Source organism: Dipodomys merriami, unplaced genomic scaffold (assembly GCF_024711535.1).
Source record: "Dipodomys merriami isolate MVZ:Mamm:240054 unplaced genomic scaffold, mDipMer1.0.p SCAF_29, whole genome shotgun sequence".
Classification (NCBI taxonomy): Eukaryota; Metazoa; Chordata; class Mammalia; order Rodentia; family Heteromyidae; genus Dipodomys; species Dipodomys merriami.
In genome coordinates this window covers 2,283,411-2,299,118 of record NW_027204381.1, presented here as the reverse complement: position 1 = coordinate 2,299,118, position 15,708 = coordinate 2,283,411, and the positions used below count along the sequence as shown (strand labels likewise).

General features: G+C 41.3%; 1 long non-coding RNA gene across 2 annotated transcripts in view; it reads left to right on the top strand.

Annotated features, from left to right (window-relative positions):
* Positions 1-15,708, top strand: part of LOC138838820 (uncharacterized) — a 136,934-nt gene that overhangs the window by 81,395 nt on the left and 39,831 nt on the right. The window lies entirely within an intron of this gene.

The following is a 15,708-nucleotide window of genomic DNA, read 5'->3' as shown; positions in this document are numbered from 1 at the left end:
TTTTTTGGTCAGTCATGGGACTTGAACTCGGGGCCTGGGCTTTGGCACTGAGCTCTTTTGCTCAAGCATTTTTACTCTAGCATTCTACCACATTGAGCAACAGTGCCATTTCTGATTTTCTGGGAGTTAATTGGAGGTAAGAGTCTCATAGACTTTTCTGCTGTGGCTGGTTTCAAACTGTGATCCTCAGATCTCAGCCTCCTGAGTACCTGAGATTACAGGCATGAGCCACAGGCACCAGCTCTACAGGACTTTTTAAAAAATATTTTTTATTGAGATTCGGTGATTACATAAATTTCACATACTTCACAGTATTGTGGAATAGTGATATTTAGTTAAAAATCACAAACACATTTTAACCCTCACAAGGCAAATTGTCATTAGGTCTATAATGTTTGTGAACACAATGAGCTTTGACAATACAACTATTTCTTCCACGTATTTCTTTCCTTTTGCTTAGTGTAAGCTGTTCGCTCTTTCCCTGTCATTCCCTCCCTCCCATCGCTGCCTTTGAGTTGCTTAGCTCATTTTCATCAATGTCCAGTACAGCTGATGGGCCCCCTGCTGTATGTTTTCCCGTTTCCATACGATTCTGTATCCTCCTCCTAGCTTCCCTCAGATGAGCGCATATATATGCCATATATGTGGTCAAGAGCATGGAGTCATTTAGCAGTGATTACGACAAAATGAGTGGCAGTCCTTTGTTTCTCAAGTCCTGTTTACTTTGTTATGTCTCCTTACATTTTGGCTTTAGCATCCACATATCAAAGAGACCATGTGCCATTTGTCTCTTGGCTTACTTTGCTCCATTTCCCTGCAAATGCTATTAATTTGTCCTTTCTAATGGCTGCATAATATTCCATTGTATATAGGTAACATAATTTTTGGATCCATTCATCTGTAGTGGGGCATCTGGGTTGTTTCCATATCTTGGCTATTGTGAACAGTGCTGCAATGAACATGGAGGTGTATGTGTCCTTGTATCCTGGTTCCTGTTGCTCAGGGAAGATGCCTAGGAGTGGTATGGCTGGGTCATAGGGGAGGTCTATATTTAGCTTTTTGAGGTACTTCCAGACTGCTTTCCAAAGTGGTTGTATTAGCGGACATTCCCACCAGCAGTGCGATAAGGTTCCTCTTTCTCCGCATCCCTTCCAGCATTTGTGGTTGGCTGACTTTAGGATGTGGGCCGTCTGACTGGGGTAAGGTGGTATCTCAGTGTTTTTATTTGCATTTCCTTTACAGCCAGGGATGATGAACATTTTCTCATGTGTTTCTTTGTCGTTTTTTACCTCTTCTGCTGAGAAGTCTCTCTTCCAAAGGACTCTTTAACCTCCTTCCCTCCTTGCTTCTCTCCTGCCCTCCCTCCCTCCCTTTCTTGTCTTTTTGCCCTCTTCCTCTCTCTTTCCTCTCAGTTCTTCTGTTTTACTTTTTCTACTTTCCTATCAGCATTTGCTTTATAGGCTCAGAAAAATGAAAAAGCAACATCTGACCAAGAAATTCATAATCCCAGCTTACTTAGCAAAATTGTTAGAAGAAATCTTACGGTATTTTATTATACTGAGCAAATTTTGATTTATTGATTCCATGTAGTAAAAAATATGATTATTTCAAGACATTGCTAGTCATTACAAAGTATTTTCCTGCTTATATTTCGGAAGTGGCGTCCTCCAAAGATCATGATTTCCTTCCAATTGGAGAGTTGTTGTTAAGGAAGGAAGGAAACTCAACAGAGAAAATGACTTGTCTCACAAAGCTTTTATTAGGCAGTAAAGGCAATAAGGAGCTCCCTGAATTATTAGAGAGAAACTGATATTTTTCTTTTATTTTCCTAGTAGAAATGCTACATTTTCTTCCACTCAAGCTATGCATCAAGCAGTGTGCAGCTACAGTTTTTGAATCTCTAGTACTGAAGGTTAAGATTTCATCAGGACAACTTTTATTGCAAAGCACCCTCAAATGAAATTCAGGAGAAACGAGCTGAGCCTCAGGCTTTGTTGGCTTGGCAATGCCTATCTTCAAATGCTCACAAAAAGCAAGTGCTACTTATTCCTGTAATTGCAAGCACTGGGGCCCATTTTCCCTTGCTCAGAGGGCCTCACGGCATGCTAGGTCATCATCAGTCAGGACAGCACTGGAATCTAAAATCATCACTGATCCTTGCTCCCTGTGTCATTTTGGGGTCCTCTTCATTCAATTAGAGAGCATGAAAGGGGGATCTAGTCTTTACGTTCTACCAGAACTAATACGCAACAATTTTTTAAAAGACCTATTCCATTTCAGTATGAGCAAATGATTCGATTTTATGCTTTGCCAGTATTTGGGGCCTGAACTCAGGGCCTCAATTCTTGATTGGCTTTTTAGGAAATGCATAGCATTTTTTTAGAAGTCATCATTTTATGATGGGCAAGATGAGCAATGAAGTCCTGTCAGTGAAGAAGTTCACAGGGCGGGGGCAACCTTCTTTCTAATTGAGAATAATCATGGGCGTTATCAAAGGTAGGGCTTGCATAAAAGGTGAACAATCTTTCATTTTCATTGTCTTTGCTCCCTCTGAAGAAGTTGGCTTTGAGAGTGATTACTCTGGAAGAGCAATCTATCTCTTTCTTCAGATGAGCTATGAACAGATTGTTAGAAGTCCTCCCTGAAAAAGGAAAGAGGTAAAGCAAAAGGAAAATGATAGAAGCAATATACAAGTTTGATACAAGCTCAGCACAGAGCATCTTGGATTTCTGTTGAACCTTCGTTATAAAGTTTGTGTTACTTTTATTTAATAGATTTAGGCTGAGTTAGAAAAAAAACTTTCAATTAATCTTGGGTAAAATTGCTTAGTTAGGCAACCTTTGATAATATGTATGTATGTACATGCTAAGTAACATCCAAACACCGGGGCTTTGAATATATCATTCAGTTTATTAATGAGTATGCAATTATATTGTAACAGATGTAACAGATAAGCTACATATATGACCACAGTTACATTTGTACATTATCACATAAGACTTAGAAACACTCATAATATTTTTAAGACTCTCGTAAAATATCAGATGACCTTGATTGCAAGACCCACTATTATTTCAAGACAAAATCTCTGACAAGCAACATATGGCACAAGGCATAAAAGAAATTTTTGTGTGTGGTGTGAATTTTGCCTACATGCCTCTTATTGCTTTGAAATTATTCTCTTTGATTCTGAAGGTTTTGCTACTTGCTCCTGGCTTTTATTGAGCTGCCCAGCATGGGCCAGGAAATCCTTTTCCGTGTTTCTCTCAAGAAGGTAACAAAGCTTTAAATACTCACAAACAACATACTTTCTTTGGTCCTATGAATACGGAGCTGTTGTCTTGTAAAGATAATTCAGAGTTTGGGCTATTCTCCCAATATTGATTATTTTCTTCCCTTCTTTCTTGTTCTTCTATATTGAAATGCTATGTGACCTTTAAACACATTTTAAAGAGCTCAGTATTACTCAACAAGAAGACCATTGATCATTCCAACTGTAAACAACTATGTAAAAACCTAGTAATTGTCAAAATTTTTGTGTGTCTGTGAAAATGGGTTATACAGTGAGGGAGGGACATACAAAGCACACTTTTCTTTGTTGTTAGTGGTGGGGGGGGGGCTTGAACTCTGGGTCTGGGTGCTGTCCCTCAGCTCTTCAGCTCAAGGCTAGTGCCCTATCACTTGAGCCACAGCACCACTTCTGGTTTTCTGGTGGTTTATTGGAGCTAAGAGTCCCATGGACTTTTCTGCCTGGGCTGGCTTTGAACCATGATCCTCAGATCTCAGCCTCCTGAGTAGCTAGGATTACAGGTGTGAGCCACCAGCTCCCAGCTCTTACCCACTTTTCTAATCCTCTGTGAACTTAGCAATTCATGGGACCAAGTGGCGGCAGCACAGGGAGTCATAGTGATTTCTATATACATATAATTATTGTCAACTATACCCAAGTGGGAAATCATTTGGATAAACCCCAAAAAGGATTTTTTTAAAATAAGAAATATTGCCATGTATTTTATGATCTCGCACTGATTCATTTTGGGTGAGAGGAAAATAACAGTGAAAAATTTAAACAGAAGGAAAAAAAAAGCAATGCAGACATTGCTGGAAAACCCAGAACAGTCTTTTATATGCAGAAAGCCATGCAGCCCTTCCCCAAAGTAGAATAAATTGCTCAATGGATTCATGGAATACATTGCCAGATGTGTGGTCATGAGTGAGCCTTGTGATAAGCTATATGGTTTGCTGCTTGGGAAGTGGAACATCTGGAAGGCTGCACTGGAAGCACGAAACTCATTTCTAGCAGCAGCACTTGCAAACAGGCATCTGTTCTTTCCGTGAGCAGTGTCTCTTATCACTTGGTGCAGAATTAGATGGTTAAGAATTCACCCTATTTCTGTTTGGGGGGAGGGGAGAGGAAGTCATTCCTCTGATGTGCTAATAAAGTCCATCTCCTCTTGGAAGTAAACCACCTGCCAAAGGCACATTTTGGAATCATTAGAATTATGACCCATCATGGAGGTGGGCTTTCCAGTTTTAGGAGCTGACCTCTCTCAGGTGTGTCTGAACTTAGGCCATGCTCATGACAAACAATTTCAGAATAAACACAACGAGCCAGCCATGCCCTGCATGGTATCTATTCTGCAGGTTACAGATTGGTGAAGCCAATAAACCTACTCTTTGCCTTAGACCAATTGGAGCCCATGAATGCACATCTTCAAAGGCAACTCTTTTGATCACTTCCATGACCTAAGAATAAAAGAGCAAATTTTCTGGGTCAGATAGGCTTTGACATGCACTAGGAATCTACAGAAAGATCTGAGCAAACCACTGTATTTCCTTAAGCCTCAATTTCTTCTGTACTGAGGGCTGACCCAGTCTTACATTTTCCAATCTTACCTTACGAAACATCTGTCGTCCCACTACAATGGCTGAAAAGCAATCAACTTGAAACCCTGTGGCTTCATTGGTATTGGAAACTTTTTCTATTAAGTAAAACCTCATTGTTCATACTGGGGTACGTAATGTCAAGTTGTTGGGGAGCAGAATGGCAGATACTCTGAAGCACTCACTGTGGTTTTGTTGTTCAGTACCATCTCCAGATAATTCCGAGGCTCATTAAAGTTGCAGGAAGTCTGGCCTATATGGTTCTTTCCATCTTTCCTGGGGTCTCTGACTCGATCTTCACCCATGCAACCTCCTCTCCAAGTCTTTGTCTTAGAATTGAGGCACCTGTGAATATCCAGTCCCCAGAGCAGTTTACCTCCAGAAGTTTGAGAATGACTTAAAACAATCCTCCTGTTTGCTTTCTTACTGTATTGCTTCTGCCTCTATGAAATACAGGGCATGTTGGAAATGGCATCTGCCCCATGTCATTTATTGCTCTGTTTCTGATACTTAGAAGAGTATCTGGCCATTAATACTTTTGAATAGTCAAAACTGATATTTACTTCCCAAGATTTTACTGAGGATTCAACAAAGAAGTACCAAACAAACATTAGAGCATAAAGATTGCTTACTCTGCCTTAGCTCCCTTCCCTCCTTTTCCCCACCAGTGCTGGTGCCTGGATTATACAGTTCATCTCTGATATTCCACAACATTTCACATCTTAAGAGAAGATCTTAAGTGAAAATGTTGAAAGGGGTGACATTGGATCAAGATATGTTGTATTCATACACTGCTTTGTTAAATGGCAACTCCTTTGTACAACTACTGAAAGATAATGTTTTCAAAAGGGAATTCAACAATGGCCACATTGAATTGACTTCTCTGGGCTTTCCTATGATTGGTAATCAGTTTCTCCCACGTATAGGTGAGAAGCAGTGTGCAAGTGGTAAAAGACAATGTAGAGTATTCAGAATGCGAGATAAGGATCCTGTTGGCTTCCTTTATTTGCAACAAAATGGCTGGCCTTGGTCCTTGTAGAGACACAATAGCAATGACTACAATTATCAGCAAACAGACTAATACCTAGCCACAATGTGCATTCAACTTCTCATAATAAATATGTGCCCTTATCATTGTTGTATCCTCACACATTTCCTGTTCTTCTATACTTCCTTTCTCTGGACAAATATCTTTAATAAATGGATACATAGACCGCATATATAGATAGGGATGGGAAAAGCTGACAAGAAATCCTGAGATTCTTTTTTTTTGTACTTTGATGAGATGATAAAACTAAGACTTTGTTCCTCTGCCCAGAAAGAGGCAGTTTCCTCTGGGTGTAGATCCTACTCTTGAACGAACTAGAGAAGAATCTCTGAAAACAACAAAAGAGAACATGAGACTAAACAGAGAAAGAATTGCATCTACATGGAAATCAGATTTCTATGCTTGCTATATTAACTGTAGAGCAAAATTTTTCCCCTTACCCAGCAAACTGAAATGAGATTCATAGTCAACTTGATCTTACATGAAAAGTGAACCCAAAATGTACCATTGATAGGATCATTCAAACAGCATTAGAGTAATCTAATTTATATGAGGCAAGAAATGAAGCAGGTATTTTATTGTGATAATATTAGATTTTGCTGGTGGCGGCGGCGTTATTTTGGTAGGATTTAGCACATGCTAGTCAAATACTAGCAACAGTGAGCTATGTACCTAGCCCCAAAGAATTATACTTTGTATTTCTCTATTCATTTTTACATTTTGGCAATAGTAGGGATTAAGCTGAGGGCTGTATATCTGTCAGGCACATGTGTACAATGTGAGCTGTTCATCCACCCCCCTTTAAACCCTGTTTGTACATTGCAGAAAGTGTGGGAAATGAATTGATTTTGGAAATTTGAGGATCCTGCAAATGCTACAAGTTGGTTGTTGGACTGTTTCTATTATTTGCTAGACTAGTGGGAAGCCATTGGCCTTGGTTTTAGGAGTTCAAGGTGTTTATCATAGTAGGTGTGAAGCTATTGGCATTTGAATCAGAATTGAGATGGAATGGCGTTTCCTGCTCACCTCAGTTTCCATCTGGGGAGCCATTGGAGTCTCCGCTGAGGCTCACACTACCTTGCTTATTGCAGCTTTGCATCTGCTCCAGCAAACACCTGTTCTGGACAAACTTGTTTTGCTAGCAGGTAGCGGATTAAGTCTATTCCACATTGGCACCCAAATGCACAAGTCTTTTAAAGAGCCAAAGGTTGAAGATTCAAAGGGCTTTAAGCTACACCTGGCATTATTTGGAACAGCACAAATCTCTAATCTCCATGGGTGAGAAAACTGCAGCTGGCATTAAAGTTGCTAATGAATTGCAAGAAGCGTCATGTAGATTCTTTACAGTGCACTGCTGTGTAGAGAAAAGATTTACATGTGTACCAACAAAGAATATGAAGTTAGTGGTGTGGAGGCTATGTGTAGGTGTCCTGGCAGAAAGGGAAAAAAAAAACAACAACAAAAAAGCAAGCCCACAGAATGAGAATCCTGCATTATAGACATAGATCTATCATCAGCTTTTAAATTTTTCCCCAAGTGATTAGATCTATATTTTTATACTTAAAGAGGCAGGCAGTAGAAGGAAGATTATTGTCCAAGGCTGGTTCTAGGTCTAAGTCAGATGCTATGTGATAAATTCTGGCTCAAGTGGTAAGGGTGCCAGTACACACCACAAAACTTTGAGTTCAACCCCCACCACCTCATAAACAAAGTTTTTATTATGGTAGTGATATAATATCTGCAGTTATATGGAGCTATATATTTCTTCCAAATTTCTGGCTACTAGATTCTATTTCCAATCCAGTTTGTCTGCTTATATTTCTTAACAAAGGGATTTTAAATGAACCAAATTGATCTCCCAATCTTCCCTTTCTAAAACCTTTTTTTTTTCCTTTCCCAGTCCTGAGCCTTGAACTCAAGGCCCGGGCTCTGTCTCTGAGCTTCTCTGTGCTCAAGGTTAATGCTCTACCATTTGAGCCACAGTGCCACTTCTGGTTTATCGGAGTAGTTTATTAGTGGTAAGAGTCTCATGGAGTTTCCCACCTGGGCTGACTTTGAACCTTGATCCTCAGATCTCAGCGTCTTGAGTAGCTGGGATTACAGGCGTGAGCCACCTATGCCTAGCTTCTAAAACTCTTAAGATTGTATTGGTCACAGTCACCTCCATATCAGCTGATGTTAACTGGATCTCTCTAAGGCTCAAAACCCTTTCTACCATGCCTTACACAGCTCTATGTTCAAAAGTTTATGAAATTATGCTCCAGCTCTCTGCCACCAGGCTGGTGCAAGGCCCAACATTTATCTCCAGAGATACAAATTTAGGACAGTCTCCTCGCCTCCATTATCACAGCCCAAGAACGCTCCTAAAAGTCTCAAAGAATTCCTTGTATTTCTTCAGTCTTCGGCTGAGAACTCTTGGACACTCTCTAATTTCCATCAACTCGGAGGTCATGCCATCATCCTGCTCTGGCCACCCTGGCCAGCATGGCCTCTTGTTGGACAGACAGCCTCCCGCATTAGTCTCTGTCCTTAATGGAGTACTCCTTCCCCAAATATTGACATGTGGCATCTCACACCTCTTTCAAGCCTTTGTTCCTCAAAAAGGCACTGGTGGCTCACGCCTGTAATCCTAGCTACACAGGAGGCTGAGGTCTGAGGATTGCCGTTCAAAGCCAGCCCAGGCAGGAAAGTCGGCGAGACTCTTATCTCTAATTAATCACCAGGAAAACTGGAAGCGGCACTATGGATCAAGTGATAGAGCACTTGCCTTGAGCTGAAGAGCTCAGGGACAGTGCCCAGGACATGAGTTCAAGCCCCATGACCGACAAAAAAAAGGCCTGTATGAACCTGGTAGTTAAAGTTCTACCATCTGCCTCCTAGATACCAGAATAAGTCATTACCCATTGTATGTTCTTGTTACATATTGAGAGGATCAATGATTGAAGGCTCAGCCAACTCAGAGGTGCTCTGAAAGCATCATGAATCCTCTTGCACTGAAAGCACCTCATCAGCCATCTTCTTTTAGAATTCCCCACTCAGTTGTGAAAACATCCAGTCAAACCCTTTGAAAGTTCCTAGTCAGCCATCTTGTTCTAGAAGCATCCAGTCAGCCATCTTGCTCTGAAAGCCAACTTCCCGTATTTTAACTCTTATCCTTCCATAAGGCTTCTAAGTACCCATATAGAGCTTGGAGAAAATGACTTACAATTAGAATAAATACTGCTGAAGTCTGTTATGAACTTATCTCTTTATGACTCTATGACTTAGTCATAAAGATCCAGGCTGAAAACACTATTTTCAGCAATTTTTTTTTAAATAAGAAAATGACTTCATATTCCAATAGACAAATAACAGTAGAATTAGGTCAGAGCACCTGGTTTTGAGTCAGTGCACTGTCACTCATTAGATGTATGACCTTATTCAAGTAGCTTAAATCCTCTGAGCCAATATTTTTGTATGTAATTGGAAGATAATCATAACCCCCACACAGTGGGGGATCTGTGTGAAAATACCCACATAATACGTGTCATTCAGTAATGACTTAATAATCCTTTCTTCCTATACTGTATTTTACAATTAGGAGTCATTGTTCCATGTGTAATGTAAATCTCTCCATTCTCTGTTCTCTATCTGTTGGAAATGTGGTAATATACTGCCACCACACCTTGTGCTTCTAAAGTTCTGCTTTAATTTTTCTACCATGCAGGAAGAGGAAAGCTAAGTCTTAAGTAGATACATTCTGGCTCATTCTTTACTGTTATCTATGCTGTGGCTGTTTTTTTCTGACAAAGCAGCTGAGTCGAGTACCTGCAACAGGCATTGACTCTCGAATCCTAAAATTTTTATTGCTGGCTCTTTAGGTAAGAAACGTGCTCAGTCTTCTTTTAATCTACTGGCAAGTGAACTCTCAAGAAAATAGAATATTTAAATCAGAGTTTCCTCTTTACAGAAGTACCCCTTGGTGCCCTTAAATAGAAAGGCAATAAGTATAGAAGTCTTATTGACATGTGAAAAGAGTGTGTGTGTGTGTGTGTGTGTGTGCGTGTGCGTGTGCATGTGTGTGTGTGTGTGTGTGTGTGTGTGTTTAAGTTCAGGAAAGTCACACACAATGTGGTTTCCTAGTAGAAGAAACCTTTTCTTTATCCCCAGTGGTCTGAAACTAGAGGGAAAGATCTCCCCAGGGGATATTTGGATATATTTGCTGGTATCTCATTGTGATGGTCACAAGTAGGGGGTCAGGATGCTGCTGGCATCTAAGGGATGATACTAGCCATCTGTCAGGACACAGGACAGCCCCTCAACAAAGCATTGTTCAACCTTGAGTTAGCAGTGAGGAGAGAGAGAGAGAGGGAGGAGGGGGGGAGGGAGAGAGGGAGAGAAATGGGGGAACCTGGTATATAGTGAGCTACTATCTGTGCAAGGTAGCAGTTCCTTTGGAATCAGTCATAGTCCCCAAGGTGGCTTCAATAAGCTTTTCTACCTGCGGACTGGCATGTCGAAATCCAGGCTATTCACTAAAAGGCATCTGGCTTCGCCTGGCAATTAAAAACACTAGGATCATTTTCCCACATTGAAATAGAAATTTTGGCTGTGCCCCATTCCTTCTTCCCAGGATGCACAGGGCCACACCTGTCTCTTGACTGATGGCACTTCAGACACCGGGACAAACTCCCTCACGTTATTAGTTCCTGGCTAGAAGTGACCAGAAAATGTGCAGGTGTTCCCAGAGGCGGTTATTGGTGAGCTTTTCCCTAATTCCACCTATTACAGGTCGATTCTAAATATAGATTTACATCTTTTTTTGATGTGGTGGGTTTCTTTTTATCAGGCACAGAGAGAATTAGAAACTGTGAACACTGAATAGAAATTGGCTCCTGTGTCTAGTTCCCAAAATAGCATTTTAGGCACCTGAAAAAATGCTTTGGGGAGAACATAATAGTTATAATGAACATATATTATGTATCATTTTCTCCCTACAGGAGAATACATTGACAAATGAACAACTTAGTGTAGCCGCAATGATTTTGTCATTAAAATAGTTCTTGTGCATGGACCGTGTAACAAAGATGCTCTGATAACTCATCAGAGCACACCATGTCCCAGCTACCATTCTGACTGGGACCTGCATTTAGTGCCAACACTTTAGTACCAAATCGGATTTCACTTTCACAGGTAACTTTCTATGCTTGTGACATAAAATAGTATTTTACCCTGAACCTATTGTCTGCATGAAGGCCACAGTTACTCAGTCAAATACAATGCTTAACAGCCCAGAGTTATTTAAGTCTCCATGGTTGATTCTATGCCCCAGCTCCCAATCTCCCATATTCAACCACATGCACAAACAGGGTATAGATTATAAATATACATATATATCAATATATAGAGGTGATACATATAGACATCAAATTAGATTAGACCCATTCATGTGAAAGAGACAGTTTGCTTTCCTCAATGCATTGATTTAAACACTAATGTTGGGCAGGGCATGGTAGCACATATCCATAATCCTTGCCACGGACCGGGTTCCTGTCGAGACGACGGAGGATACCTAGGGGAGGAACCTGGAATAGGATGGGGAGATGGCAAACAGACAATTCACACACATTAGGAGTGGATGCTGAGTGCTGAGTGCGATTTAATGCAGAGGATAACAAACTTTTATAGCAAAAAGTCTCCATAAGAAAGGGCAAAAGGTTACATAATCTTGCTGCAGGGCTTCATTCTTGGGCGGTCACCAGCTGGTCACCTGATAGGCACTTGTTTCCGGCTTTACCTCTATTTTTAAGAAATACAATGGGTTTCGATGATTGTCACCAATTAACCACTACTTTTTTCTATAGAGGCCTTAACTGTCCCATTAAGATCTTTCCTGTTCCTTCTTTAATAGTAAGGTCAGGGAGGCCTAGATCTAGCAAGTCTCTTAGTAAATGAAAGAGAGTAACAGGAAGTTCTTTCTCCTAAGTAGTTATCTCAGCAATTGCCATACATTCTTTCTGTTCTAGCTGAGCCTACAGCTTCTTGTAAATTTCTTACAATTCCTTCTGCTGGAGTGACTTTGTGAAACCCCCAATACTTTTATATTTGCTTATGGCTTGTCTACTAGCCTCCATAAGAGGGGTTTCAGGGTAGCAGTTAACTCTGGTGAGTTAGTCATATTTTTAAGACACTCATCAGATATTGGAGTCATCAACACGGAACGTTGACAATGAGTAAGTACAAAGAGCAGTAGAAGCAGTAAAAGATTAATAGGCACTCTTATACAGTGAAGAAAGGCAGAAACACATCTTTTCCCAGGGGTTTTTCCAGCCTTTTCCCAGGAGTAGGCCTCTTAGAAGCCCTATTCTCCGAGGTAGACTTCGGTGAAGTCCCAAAACTTGGAGATAGGTTTCTGTAAAGCCCCATTCTCTGAGGTAGACTTTGGTGAAGTCCCAAAACTCAGAGATAGGTCTTGAGGCCCCTATCATGGTCTGATAGATGGTTTCCCATGCTAAGCAGACTCTACTGGGGTCGGCGTGGCAATCCTAACACACTTAGAGGTCTGAGACAGGAGGATCATGAGGTTGGAGGCTTGCCTGGACTGTAGAGGGAAAGATTGATCCCATCTCCCAACAAAAGAAAATACATTAGTCTTACCCAGGAATATTCTGAAAATCATGCCTAGAACAATGTTTAACAAAGTATCAGAGAAACCTGTGCCCTAGTCTTTTGGAATATGCTTAGGAAAATGTAAGTACGATTAAGTGTTTGGATGCACAAATCTACCCATTTTTGGTATATTTACACTGATTCTCATGTGATTGATGAGTGATTCTTTTTTTTTTTTTTGATGAGTGATTCCTAAAGACACCTTTATAACACTTGGGAAAATGTTTTAGGATCTGGGATAATAGCAGTAAAGTTTCTTGGGACTACTTTTTACTTGCTGAAGTTTTCCCAGAGTTAAGATAGCAACAGAATTAACCAAATAAATGAATAGTGACAGCAGAATTCATGAGGGAAGGGAAATTGAGGTGGTGTAACTGCTCACTGTATGTCCTGGCTGCTGATCCAGTTTGCATTAGGCCTTAGCTTCCATTTCTTGATAATCTTCTTCATGATGAATAAGAAATAAAGGAGATTAGTTGGTAGATCATAGGCCTAAAGTGCTAGTCTATAAGCTCCTCAAAACCCTGCCTTCTCTCCAAAGACTTAAGCTTTGTGGTTATCTCAGATGGAAAAATAAATGGGGAGAATTTTGAGTTAGGCCAGCATCTCTGTCGACAATGAAAGGAGCCATAGCAATTCAAGGTTCCTTTTTATATTATATAAAAATAGTAACAACACTGTGTTACTGTAATGAGGTCCAAAAGCCTTGCCAAATACAAGCATTTGCCGAGAATACAAGACAGCAGCTTCAGAAAGAGTTCTGGAGAGATCAAAGGACATGGGCCAGTGTGTCAGGTCACAACCCACTCTCCACCCCTGGTGATGAGTGGATCCGGTGCTTACTTAAATCTTCCCTTACATGTGAGTGTTGATGAGTCACACATTGGATGATCTGGAGATTTCCTTTCCTCTTGAATGGCTGAAAGGTTTGATACACCTTCAAACATATTCAGATATGTAAATCATTCCTCACCCTCTCACATTAGAGCCAACAAGTTCACAATCCCATTAGCTTAATGAGAAATCTTGATAATGAAGCTACACTCTCTCTCTCTCTCTCTCTCTCTCTCTCTCTCTCTCTCTCTCTCTCTCTCTCTCTCTCTCTCTCTCCCTCCCTCCCTCCCTCCCTCCCAGAGAAGAAGAAAAATTCTAGTCATCTACGGGGATCTGTTCTCCTGAGCTCAGTATTAACATTGATCATAAACTTCTGCTAGCAAGCAGGCAGAAATATTATCCTGTTGAATGATGAGCAGGAGGAAAGAGAGGACCTTTAATTAAAAAAAAAACTCTTTAAGATGTTCATATTTCCCCTGGTAGATTCTATCCCTTCTTTGCCCCCAGTGTGGTTAGTAATTTTAAGGAGGCATACTCTGTTAGTGAGATGGAAGCTTACAACAATGCATTTCTTCTAGCCAGTGGGCAAGCTGCCTTCATGAATACACAGAGACTGAGCACGTGGCTTAGAGGACTCCAGGCTATGCATCTTCAGAATGCCTGGCTGCTGGTACTCAGTACCTGCCGCTGCTGCTGGTACTGAGTATGGAAGAGTACATCTCAACCATTGGGATGTGAACTCCAAAAGCAACATGTGACTTTTCTGATCAAAGCCAAGAGAGGAAGAGAGAATTTCACCAGGACCTAAGTCCAGATAAATGTCAGAATGTCAAAGGAGAGGGAGAGAACAAATGGAACAGCTCCACGGTGGAGGCGCAGCAGACGTCTGAGTAGGAAAACTGGCTCCACACATCAATCACTAGCACCTCTGGGGAATAAACCAGGGACAGCTGGAGAGCAGCTGCCTTCCAAGGTGAAGCTGGAAGGCACTGATGTTTCAGTAGTGAATAAACAGAATAAATAGAAAACGAAATAGAAAAACTTTATTAACTGGAACATTGGGAGAAAGGTCACACCATCTGGAGTCCTCCAGCATAGAGTACACAGAGAGAAGGGTGGGGCCGAGACAACAGAAAAGATGATAGAAAGAGCAAGCGTCTCAGAAAACAAGCATTGTAGTTTTATCTGTGATCAGAAAGGATCTTATAAGAATGAGATTGAAAAATGAGGGAATGAAATGGGAAAGGGTAAATGACTCAGCTACTAGGTCATTTAGAAATGGAACAGCAGAAGGAGAGGTCAGAGATGGTGGAAGGAAGGGAGGGAAAGAAAGAAAAAGAAAGAAAAGGAAGGAAGGAAGGAAGGGAAGGACTCAAAAAACAGAATACAACTGAAAGCCAAGCAGGTGTATAATCTGTAAATAGCATACAAATGCAAGATAAGTTCCTTTCTTCCTGCCATTTGGTTACAACACAGTAGTAGAAAGCTATTTTGAAAGGCTCTTATTTGAATCTGTGATTCTGGGAGTCCAAACTCCCTGGTTTGTCCTGTCCCAGGAACCATCAGCCCGGCTCAGGCACTAACCGCTGAGTGCAGAGCTGGTCTGACTACAGCTTCAGAACCATGGAAAGCTCCTCAGGCCTTTCCCCTCTCAAGTGCATCAAGTGGGAAAGCAGGCGTGCTAGCTCTGGGAGGGGAAAGAGCAGTGGCAAGTGATTGAAGTGGCAGGAGATGCATTTCGGAAAGCTGGAGACCTGCAGGGCCGCCAGCATATAAATGCAGCATATAAACCCTCTTCTTTCCCTCCCTCCCTTCCACCGTCTCTGACCTCTCCTTCTGCTGTCCAATTTCTGAATCACCTACTAGCTGTGTCACTTACCCTCTCCCGTTTCATGCCCTCAATTTTCAATCTCATTCTTTATTTTCTTTATTTTTTCTTTTTTTCTTTTTTTCCAATCATGGGGCCTGAACTCTGGGCCTGGGCGCTGTCCCTCAGCTCTTCAGCTCAAGGCTAGTGCTCTACCACTTGAGCCACAGTGCCACTTCCAGCTTTTTCTGCTTATGGGATGCTGAGGAATTGAACCCAGGGCCTCATGTATGCAAGGCAAGCACTCTACCACTGAGCCACCTTCCCAGCCTCAATCTCATTTCTATAAGATCCTTTCTGTCCACAGATAAAACTACAACGCTTGTTTTCTGAGACTCTATAGCACTGTCCACTGCATTCAGTACCCCATGGCCAGACATCAGGAAATGCAGAATTATGGCTTCTGGCCTGCCCTACCCCATGCAGA